Below are 12,273 nucleotides of genomic sequence, written 5' to 3'. Positions count from 1 at the left end.
CCTGTCCATGTCAAAACTGATTCAACTTACCAATCATACTCTCTTGAGCCATTTAGGCCTCTGATTTTTAATTCCAACATAAAACATTATTAAAATCATATACAAATCTGACCGCATAATTCTTAGAAATCCCAAATTAAACTAGAATAATGGCTAATTAAGATCCAAATCTTCTTAATTAATTTAATGTAGAATATTATATACGGCATGGTCGTCACATGGAGACATCACAATATACAGTGTAACCCAAACCTCTTTCAAGAAGGACTAGAACTGGTGCAATGGTTAACCTACCCTTCAACTCTAAGAAGGATTTCTCGCATAATTCATCCCAAACAAACTTCACCCCATTTCTCGTTAGCCTAGTCAACGGAAAAGCTAACGCGGAGAAATCTTTCACAAACCGTCTATAGTAACCGGCAAGACCCAAGAAACTACGGATTTCAAATGCATTTCTAAGTCGCTTCCAATTCTATTCTGCAAATTATTTTACAAAAGATGGACCTCTTACTAATAAAAAATATTCATTGGATTTATTGTCTTAGACAATTGCTAGTGTGGATTTTCATCAATTTTCTCTTTTAAATTTGTATCAGACGTTCAATTTCTCAAAATACATGATCAAGACTGCATTGCCAGGAATAAAATGACCCCAAACTGATAAAATTACAGCAAAAGATAGAAGAATTGGTAATTCTAATAAATAATGGTCTCACTTTTTGGTTAATTTATTTACTTTATTTGCTTAAAATAAGTTAATTAAAGTATTTACTTGCAAAAATTATTACTGAACTGACTTTTTCTATTTATTTATCCAAAAAATAAAATTATTTGAAGCTCAACTTGGTTTGGGAATTTCTATAAAAGTTAAAAAATCACTAAAAAAATTAAAAAGTTGAAGAACTATACAAAAGAGTCAAAGATTTTTTTTCCCTCAATATTTTTTGCACTTTTTTTTTCTGTAAAAAATTATCCCAAACATATTAATTATTTTGATCTCCTATTTTAGTTAAAAAGTTACTGAAATAGCTTATGGGCAAAAGGGTCTTATCTCTATTATAGCTAACAATTTAAAAAGCTAAGGGATAATTTTATTTACACACCATTGATTTTCTCAATATACACCTTTACTTAATACACATACAAAATAATTTTTAGATTATGAAAATATTTCAGTTCACATTATAACTTTTCGTTTTTAACCTTAATAAATTTGTACACTCCACAACCGAAGTGTTCAATTTTTTATATATGAATATTATTTGATTAACCTTAATAATTTGAATAAAATAATTTTGGTCAAATATAAATAACTGAACATTTTATAAATGTTCGATTCTAGTTGTTCGAATACGTGATGAATGAACAAGCCACAATCTATAAAAACGAGATAAACAAAAAAATAAATTGACCTTTTTATTGTTGTATTGCTCCAAATCAACAATTTAAGCGTCATTCATGGTGTGCAAATCTCAAAAATTAATTGATTTCAATGTTCTTAAAACTCTAAATCTTCAATAATGGTGAAGATTATAATGGGAAGACGATTAGTGTAATGTGTTAGATTATACTGGTGAAGAAGATAAATGTAGTATATTAGATTATAATAGTGAAGATGAATAGTATTGGAAGAGAGATTTGTTCCAAAAGAGAGATTTTTGTTTTCATATGTGTATTACTTGAATAAATACAAATACACCCATATTATCATCAACAGTCATTTTACTTGAAGATATTATTATCATATAAATTTAATAGTGTATAAATGATAGTGAATAAAGAGAGATTTATATTTTCATATGTGAATTACTTGAATAAATACAAATGCACCCATATTGTAATCAATAGTCATTTTACTTGAAAATATTACTATCATATAAATTTAATAGTTAAATGGTGTATACTGAGAGAATTCATGGTGTGCAAATAGAACCTCCTAAAGCTATAATAACAAAAACTAATATTAGGGCCAACCATCAGAGTTCTGAAGAAGTTGGAGCCACAGGGAAATTGTATTGACAGACATTATTGCTAAATGGAAGTTAAGCTATTAAAAAATGCTGTAGTTTCAATCTATAAGACGGGACAGGAGGTCACGTAAAATTTCCAAGGTAAGGAATTGCAGATTGTTATTGGGAACACAATCAGCATTTGATTGTCAAAGGGAACATGTTAATCACTGTATATGTAACAAGAAACACAAAAACAAATTCTGAGTAACGACAACGATTTATGCGCTGAGACCAGTGCTCAACAAGGAATTGATTTCTCCAATTAAATATTCAACTTGCAAATGACAGAAGGCGGGGATGGACTTTTTGCTAGCCACTTAATACTCATTCCTAATCATGCGCGATAGAACTGAAAATGTTGAACATAAGCATATACATCTTTTAAATGAGATCAAATAACCAATGAGTTTGAAACTTGGCAAAAATGAATCGATGGATGAGCTAACACACACAAGTCCCATTTGTAGAATGTAGAAGTGACAATAAAAACATGTCAGAATTATTAGAACTGCAGATTCGTTAAAAAAAGTTGTATGATGGGTACTGCAATGTCGTGCAAGATTCCTCCACTCTATATGAGATACAAAATTTTAAAATATGTATTATCACATTTCACTTGGCAAAGATACATTATGGACATAATTGTTTAATCTGAAAGCACAAGCACCGTGTCTTAAATTAAGCAACAAAGGAATGAACTCACCTGCTTTGGCCACAATGACGTCAATGAATTCTGCAGCTCCATGCGTTTGGCAGACAAGTCCTTCAACCCCTCCTTTAACTTCACTTCATGGTGTTTCTTTTCCTCTAGTGTACTCACTAGTCTATCAAGAAACCTGAAAATTAGATGCACACTACAGTCAATACTTGATATTGTCACAACTCATTAGGAATAATAAGCATGGCATCATGAAACCAAACTACTAGTAATGTGCACGACTGGATGGAGAGGGATAGTCAAGCAAACTGCAGTTACTGAGCAAAAACCATCAAGATCAGGACAGAAAACTTCTGAAACGATCATAACAATAGACAGTTGATTCCTTACAACAACCAAAAATGCAAGGACTTATTGGGATCGCACAAGATATGCATCAATCAAATACCAAAAGAAAAGTCATGTAAATATAATATAATTGTCAATTGTGAATTCTCAATATAGATTGGTGTTGTAAACAATAAGTGGGGCAGAAGAAATTTGACAGTGAAGGAAATGGGCAAGGTATAAAGCTTGTTGAAAACCAAGCATGCTGCACCTTTTTGAGTTGAGAATCATGATCTGATCCCTGGTTTTTCTATTTGTCAGTGAGGAGATGGCCAAAGAAACATCAGACAACATCTTCTGAATTGTATCAGAAGACTACTGCTGCAACACTAAAGGAGCAACTGCCTGGACTTGATGTTGCAAGGACAGAGTTTCGTTATTTGTCAACTCGGTCAACCACTGATTCAAGAATGCCTTAATATGGTACCAAATATCAATTGATGTCAAAATGCTTTGATATCATAACCAAAAGTCAAACAAAAATATCAAGTTCACAAAGGATTGTACTGTTTGTTACATTCTCATGCCCTTTTAATCAAAATTCCATCAGTACCTAATTAATCAAAAAACAACCAAAAGTATTAACCAACAATGAATGTTTAGAAGAAAAAATAAAATTCCATCAGTACCTAATTAATCAAAATGACAAATAAGAACATACGTCAAATAGGTCATCAAGAATCTTATTCCTGTACTCCGTCTCCAAAAGCTGGCTCCTCTGTTGGGCGATTTCTTGGGTTTCAGTTTAATAGATGAACTTGAGGATTCTCAACACTAATATCCCAAGAAATCTGTGACTCAGAGACCTCTGGGACCACAACATCTTCCTTTTTATTTAACAAGGTCTTATCAGATTCCACACCATCATCATTCAGTGGAGAATTTTGTAAAAACTCATTGGCATTCACAATCTCATAAGGACCCAATCCATTGCCAGTATCTTCTGTTTCTTCCACAGTACCAATATCCCAATCTATCTGTGAGTTGTCGACAGTAATATCCCAGTCAATAATATCAGCTACACTCCCATCTCCCCAGTTACATAGTTTGATTCATCAAGGCGGGCTTCAACATTCATAGTATCAAGAACTTCAGAGCCCACAGAAACATTCAGAGAAGGTGGGTTTTCAATAATGTCCCACAGTCCCGGAAGTTTTCTGCAATCACACCAAACAACCGCAGTTATTGATGGCATCCAACACAATAATCCCCAGTTCCATCTGTCTGCCCACCAACAAAAACCATTATACTTAACCAGCACACATCTAGCGACAATTACAACAAACCAATTGAACAAAGACAATTACGTGACAGCAGTAAACGTCTAGCAACAATCATGACAAACATATATTTAATAATTTTCATACATCCTTTTCCGTATGCACGTCTCTGGCAAAATTTGAATAAAACTCAATTGCCTATGACACAGAATCACCACTTGAGACTTCCAGAATCATCTTAAATGTGCTTGGGAGAGATTTCTTTGCAGTTTCTAACAGTTCCGACCTCACATTTATTCCCTGCAAAGCAAAAGTTGACACTTAATTTGTTCGTTCTTGAAGGAATATACATCATACAAACTTGATGATCATCAGTAGAGTGGCATGTGATGCAGGATCATACCTGCAATCCTAGCTCTTGACAAGCCTCTGCAAATTTAGCTGCTGAAAAAGCTGCATTTCTTTTAATATCAGCTTCCTTGCGCTCTAGTTCAGCCAGTTGCTGTTGAGTCCTTTGGACCTGCTTTTTCTGATATGGTCTTCAAATATAAGCCGCAGTAACATCAAGCAAATATTATTATTTAGCATTAACCAAGTAGACAATCATGAAAGCACTCACATTTCATAATTAACATTCTGGACCATTAGCTGAGCAGCCTCGCAAAGGTAAATATGATCTTTCTCAAAAGATTGCACGATTGACTCCCAAACACCCTGCCAAAGGTTAAAATTTAAATAAGAATTATATGTAGAAAAATGGTAAGTCAGGGGAGGGGGCAGAGAGAGAGGGAGAGGACTGCCGGCCAAAAATATTACGGCTTTCTGGAGTCAACTTCAAAAGAATACCATGTATTTGTTTGGCTTCCAAGTAACCAATCCCTGGAAAGAGAATGTGAATTAACATAAAACACCTAAATAGTAAGTAAAAAAGAAAAAATCAACACTGCTGAGTATAATTCCTTGAGTTTCAGTGCAACAAATTAATAAAGCAATGTAAAAGCATGGTCATTCATTGTAAATACTCTAATATTTCATTGAGTAAAATTAAGCATTGACCACAAAAAAAAAAAAAAAAAAAAAAAATCAGAATCTCCGTTGCCATATATCTGTATGGAAGAGCTCCATGTATGCCATTATTCCCACATCCATAACAATCTTGATGCATGAAGTTGATTGCTAATAACATAAATTTAAAACAACAATACAATAACTATAAAATATGACCAGTTATTGCATTGACTACATTTCTATTAGAATGGTTTCAGTCTACAGACCATGATCAGCACTATGTCCTTATTCTAACCGTCTAAAATAAGCCATTTCACCAGTTAATGAACTTCAATATATATATATATATATATTTTTAACAACATCAGCCATCTTCTGAGCACCCTTTATCCTTCAAAACTTCAACAACCAATAAACCACAACACAAAGACCAAACCATCTCTGCTACAATGTGTAAGATATTTATTTTCCAACCCATTAGCAACCTGGATGCGTATTGACACAACACTTGGAAGGCATAACTAACATAGATTGCCCCACTTAGCGACAATTTATAAAAATCATGACAAAAAAAGGCACTAATTGTCAATTTTTAGCGACGTATGTAAAAAATTGTGACAAAAAAATTATTTTTAGTGACAATTTTACCAAGACTTAAATTCAATAGGATTTTATGAGAATTAAGTCTAACTATTAAGATCTATTGGTAGTTTACCCTAAAATATATATATATATATATAAATATATAATTCTTGATAAATAATATGAAGCACGGGTACTCTAAAAATATTGCTGGGTACTTACCGGGTGTGGATACGCGTACCGATACAACTGCATGCGTACTGAGTACGCCAAAAATGCACCGGGTACGTTTTATACGGTCAGTATAGTAATGGGTACGCCATGGGTAGGTTTTTGGGAACTCCGGGGTAAAAAATGAGATTTTTTATAAATTAAAAGATGCCGGAGCAATTTTTTGTGTCTACTTTTAAAAATTATAAAAGTCTGGAGTTCTGTTGTAATAAATAAAACATGCAATCAAATAAAATTAGGGTTGTATTATTCTCCATTATTCGATCTTCTCATCTCCTTCCGAAATACTCCAAGACTGAAATACTCCCAAGATATACTCTAAGACTGAAATACTCCCAAAAGGTGATAGGGTTCCATGTCTATTCGATCATCTCCTTCCAGAAATACTCCCAAGAGAGTCTGAAGAACACTTCGAAGGTGCGATTGAAGGTTTAATCGAAGGTGCTGCTGATTGATTCTCTCCTTCGAAGCTGCAATTGAAGAGGTAAGTTCATCCCTTTTCTACTCTCATTTGTGTCCTATTGAATATTTTTGTCTCTCAACCACTTAACAAAGTGAGTCAAATATTATCCTAATAACAGAATTTTTCATTACGTTTTAATTTGGCCATTGTGTCTAACAAGGAAAGCTTTCTTGATTCACAAAATTTATATAGAGAGTGATAGAATAATGCAACTGCAATTAAAAGTATTATTTCAAAACAAACTACCCACTAAAATAACATTTAACTATTAAATTCCATGACCACATCAATTGCGTGGTATTTTGTGTTCCTTATTGTAAATTAATGATAGAAAAAAGAAAAATAGTTTCACACACTATTTAAACCACCCCTACAGGGTATGTATTTTGTGTTAGTTATTGTAAATTAATGATAGAAAAAAGAAAAATAGTTTCACACACTATTTAAACCACCCCTATAGGGTATGCCAGTTTGAGGGATCCATGAATCTCCATCAATGAGCTTAGACACTGTAAAAGGGGTAGCTTCAGTTGCACTTTTGAAGACATTATACCCTGACAATTTCGCCCTTCTACTAGTATCTGCCCCGGGGCCTCGGTTATTGTACTCTGCGAACATCATAATCGTGTTATTACAACACCATGTCCATCCCTCCGGTAGCACGATTTCATCCAAATACGATTCCATGAACACTACAGTGGCATAATTTTTCCACGGCCGCCCTAGAAAAGCCTTCACTTCGTTTTTACGTGACCTAAGTTCTGGTGCAACGTTGATTGTGCAATTTTGGAATGAAAATCCAAAATTAGACGATGTTGGATCATGTTTCCCACCGTTAGCGGTGATCACATTGGGAGGTGAGAGTCGACGAACGTAGATGCCACAATCTTGGAACACGGCTGAGGCAGAACCAAAAATGAAATCGACAGTGCCTGAAATTTCACAGTTTTTGTAAAACTGTGAATTTTTGTTTGCTAATAGGGTGTCTTGGTAACCCATGAAAATGCACTTGTAAAATGCTGAGTGATTTGCATTGTTGTTGAGTGCAACTGCTTGACCACTGTTTATTGGAGCTGAGTTCTCAATCGTTAAAGACTGGCCAATAAAGCCTTCCCCATCAACAGCTGTGAAAACAAAAATCTATCAGTTATTCAAATTCGAGATTAGTCAAGGTACTCCGAATATCCGGTTATTAAGAAACATACTATATATTTAGAATTTTACTAAAAAATATCACTATGTGTTTCAAATTCATTTAAGTTTAAACCTCACAATATATTAATTCAATTTCAATCATACATTCATTACTGAAAATGTATACATATGTTAGGCTAAAGAGGATACCAAAACTTCAACCATGCAAGCTAGATTCAAAAATAAATATGAAAAAATTACAACCCATGTAGTGTTAGAAAAATAATTACAAATTCATTGAAAACTTATGGCTCTGTTTGGTTGTATTTTCAAATTATAATTCTATCCACACATTCTAATACCATGTTTGGATAGGATTTTCAAATCATATTTTCACACTAAACAGAAAACTCTGCAGAAAACAGTGTCAAGCGGGATTTTTTTTTTTTTTTTTTTTTTTTTTTTGAAATCTGGCTTAACCGGTCGTCCCACCAGACGTCCAGCCGGTCATCCCACCGGTTGACTTGCCCGATGTCCTGAGCAGTGCGCTTTTTTTTTTTTTTTTTTGCAATTGGCACTATTGTTTTTTTTTTATATATATTTTTAATAAAACAATATTTTTGGAATTTTTAAAAAAAAATTATAAGCTTTTCATAGATTTTTAAATTGTGTTTGGTTATGAATTGTAAATTTTTGTATCACATATCATATGTCACATCAAAAATTTCCCACTCAATTCAAAACTCTTTTCGAAATTCTTTTTAAAACTCATTTATCAAACAAATTTTCTATACTCAAATCATAATTTCAAAACTCATAAACTCAAAATACAACTCATATTCTCAAATTATAGTAAGAAAACTCTACCAAACGCAACCTATGATTTTAATTATTAATATTAATACATATTTTTACTAATCTATAAATATTTTTGTAAAAATAAACTGATTTGTAATTTCCTCAATAAATATTATCAACACTTGTTTTTCCAACTTTTTTCATGCAAAAAGATTTGACTTTTGAAAAACATACTAGTAAAAAAAATTACTTCATCATCCCTAAACACATGCAAACTAAAAAACAACCAAAATAGAATTGCTTGCAAGAGAGTGAGTGAAGTTTACTCATTGTAGCAGACTGTGTAGTTCCAAATCCGGTGGCATTACTCCGGTTACCCGTAATTTTCGTGGTGGCGGCGTCATCACCAATTAGAGCAATGTTCGTCTTGTCCTCTCCCACCGCCACATATTCACTGTAAACCCCCGGCTTGACGCGAATATAATACCTATCATATTCATAAAACCTAGTAAATACTTTTTTTTTTGCTTTTTTCAATAATAACTTTCTTCTTTTTTTTTTTTTAAGTAGTGAAAGTCAGTTGTCAGTTATTAAATAATACCTGTTGGTTACACTGATATGCATAGGAGCAGCAGCAATCGCATCGTTGATACGCTTGTAATTTCCCGAGCCATCTTGTGCAACTGTTGCATTGAAGATAATGTTGGTCTGAAGTGAAATGGTGGTTCCAGTTGAGCACAAAAAGAAGAACACAACGACGATGAAGACGATGGATGAGGAAGAAGCAAACTTTGACTCCATAGCAAGGAATTAAAACTGAGATCAACTTAAAGTATATGGATAGAGTTTATGAGTATTTTGTAAAGAACGTAGTGACTTTGCATGGTGTGCATGGTTCTTATATAGAACAATTTTACAATAAGAATTGCCAAAAAAATTAATTTTGGATTGGATAGACGACTGGACTTTCCATCTTTCCATATTTGATGTTATACATAATCCAATTTTTTTATTAGATTTTCTTATGAATAGAATTTTCTCATCATCCATTAGATTTTTATTAGATTTTCTTGTGAGTAGAATTTTCTTATCAGTCAGTAGATTCATTTATTTGTTTTTTATCTAGATATAATAAAATTTGGCAAGAAATCTATAAAAAAATTTCCTAAAAAAATAAAGTATGTATCCCCTGCAATGGATAAAGCTACATCCATGCTCTTTGTTTGCCTAGTCAGATAATTTATATATTTTTCAATGGTAAAACATGTTTTTGTGTAGTTTAAAAATAAAAAATAAAAAGTATGGCTCATTGCCGGTCCATAAATGGACTAGATGGTGCGATTTGTATTGTGTGCCCATTTTGGACCAATCTCGATTATTCGAACGGTTCGTCATGTAAGTCCCGTAGAGAAATTGTACATGTAAAAGATCAAATTAATCGGACAACAATATTTATGTAATAGGATCATAAAACCATGCAAAAAATTAGAAAAAAATAATAATAATAGACCATTTATTTTCAAATTCACAATTGCAGTTCATTTTTTTTTTTTTTTTTGGTGTACAATTTTGTCATTCAATTATATGGATATTGATATTTGATTAATTTGATTTTTTGCATGGTTAATCTTCATGATAAGCCTTGCATAATGAACGATTTAAATTGTCAATATAAATCTAAAATAGGTCCACAAAATGCAAATTGTAAAATGGACTAGAGCGTGCCTTAAAAAAATGGTAAAAATATTTTTGTTTTTTTAATTTAATGTGCATAAATTGTTGATGATAGTTTGTTCAGATTATGGAAATTCTTGGTTGGTTGACCATGTTAGGATAGAGAATTTTGATTATGGAAATTGGATAGATTTTGTATCAAACATTATTATTAAACTTTCTTTTTTCTGACATATACATTACTATTGGATAGATTTTGTAACCAACATTACTTATATATACTATATGTTTTTTAAGATTAGAACAAGTGCAGAGTATGAGTTGTAACTAACCTAAATTAAATTTTCAAATTAAAAAAAAAATGTGAATTACATTAACCTCCTTGAAGTTAAGAAAAAATATCATGAACACTACGAGTTTAATGTAATTATATTATAGTCCAAGTTTTAATTCATATAATTTTTTACCCACTTTTCATTAATTATTTTTTAGTCATATGAATAAAAAAAATGATATTGTCATATTTATCTTTATTATGTTTGTGTCTACACAACATTTGTATATCCTCATTTGCTTTAACCTTAGTAAAGAAGAGAACGGTGTAATTATGTTATTTTTATGAAATTTCTTCAGGTTCATTTTCAAAATTAGTTTATGAATTTTTTTTTTAAATAGAAATTTATTTAACAAAAATAAACACAAAAAATATTTTTGAATTTAAAAAAATTATTTTTAATCTAAATAAGAATCATATGAAAACTATGTTTTTTTTTCTTTCCTTTTTTTTTTCAATTTTTTACCAAATTAATATTTAGTATTTTGAAAATTTTATGAGAAAACTCATTTCGAAAATCAAACCAATCATTGTGATGAATGTAATTTAACCTGTGAAAAATAACCTGTGTCTATTCACTTGTATATGTGTAGGGGTGCAATTTAGGCGGACTGAACCCGAGCAACCTGAATGTGTAGTGGTTTGCATTACTTCTTGTGAACATCTGAATTAAGCAAGTTTGCAAATGCCCACTTGTTTAAACAATTTTTTTTCATGAAGGTTCACACAATATTTGCCTGCACGTTGAGCCAATAACTAGCAAAGTTAAGTTGACTACACCACACAATGACCCTCCTCTCTCGCCGTCCCTCTCATAGAGAATGTGGAATCTAATTTGTATTTAGTGAATTGGGGAAATTATAAATAAAATAAATTTGACCTTTTTAATAAAATAAAATTTTAATTTTATCAAATTAAATCTTAAAATTTTAATTTGTTTTCATTTTAAACTATTTGTTTATTTTTATTAAGTAAAACTGATTAAAAATTATATTTTAGTTATTAAACTCAATGAAAAATGATATTTTAAACATCTTTATTGTTCTGACCTTTTTAAGGGTTTAGACAAATTGAATTTGATGTGAGCTTGGACAAAAATTCAGAAACTCAAATTAAATTTGGATGGGTTTGGATAAAGATACTGAACAACTCGAAACTTGAATTATACATATAAATATATTAAAAATATTAAATATATATATATATATATATAAAAATTATTAATCATTGGATGATGTTAAAATAATTTAGATTATTAGATTGTATTGAATATATATTATATATACAAGTAACACAATACCAAACTTTACCTTTTTCGTTTTTGACTTCAAAATTGTAAAGACCACTATAGCTTTACATTGTTTCTTCAATTATTATCTCTATCATATTATATAATTTTTTTTTTGATATTATTAATAATTTTATATAAAAAAATGGGGAATTTTTTTTCAGGTCCTTGGTATTAAGACTTTACAGCATAAAGGACACTCAATATTTTCATAATGTCTAAGGTCCCTCAAGTTGATCCAGAGAAAATTGGTCCAGAGAAAATTGATCCAGAAAAAATTAGTCCAGAGAAAATTGGTCCAGAGAAAATTCCTCAATATTTTCATAATTTCTTCACCTGTTTGAATTTGCAGCATTACCACCATGGGTTTGTTTACATGGTCTAGAGAAATTCTTTGGTTTAGACTGAATTTTCTTTGGTCTGAACTGAATTTTCACTGGACTTTCTCTGGGTTGGTCCAAAGAATTTCTCTGGTTTGGTTGGT

General features: G+C 31.4%; 2 pseudogenes; both read right to left on the bottom strand.

The window, feature by feature from the left end:
- Positions 1–214: 214 nt before the first annotated feature.
- LOC145800564 (CDK5RAP3 protein homolog) lies at positions 215–5,557 on the bottom strand (annotated as a pseudogene).
- Positions 5,558–6,993: 1,436 nt separating this feature from the next.
- LOC145800563 (pectinesterase pseudogene) lies at positions 6,994–9,294 on the bottom strand (annotated as a pseudogene).
- Between the last annotated feature and the right edge of the window lie 2,979 nt (positions 9,295–12,273).

This window comes from Camellia sinensis, chromosome 10 (assembly GCF_055761805.1).
Source record: "Camellia sinensis isolate YWXY chromosome 10, ASM5576180v1, whole genome shotgun sequence".
Taxonomy (NCBI): domain Eukaryota; kingdom Viridiplantae; phylum Streptophyta; class Magnoliopsida; order Ericales; family Theaceae; genus Camellia; species Camellia sinensis.
The sequence above is the reverse complement of the archived record's forward strand: the minus strand, read 5'-3'. Positions and strand labels throughout refer to the sequence as shown.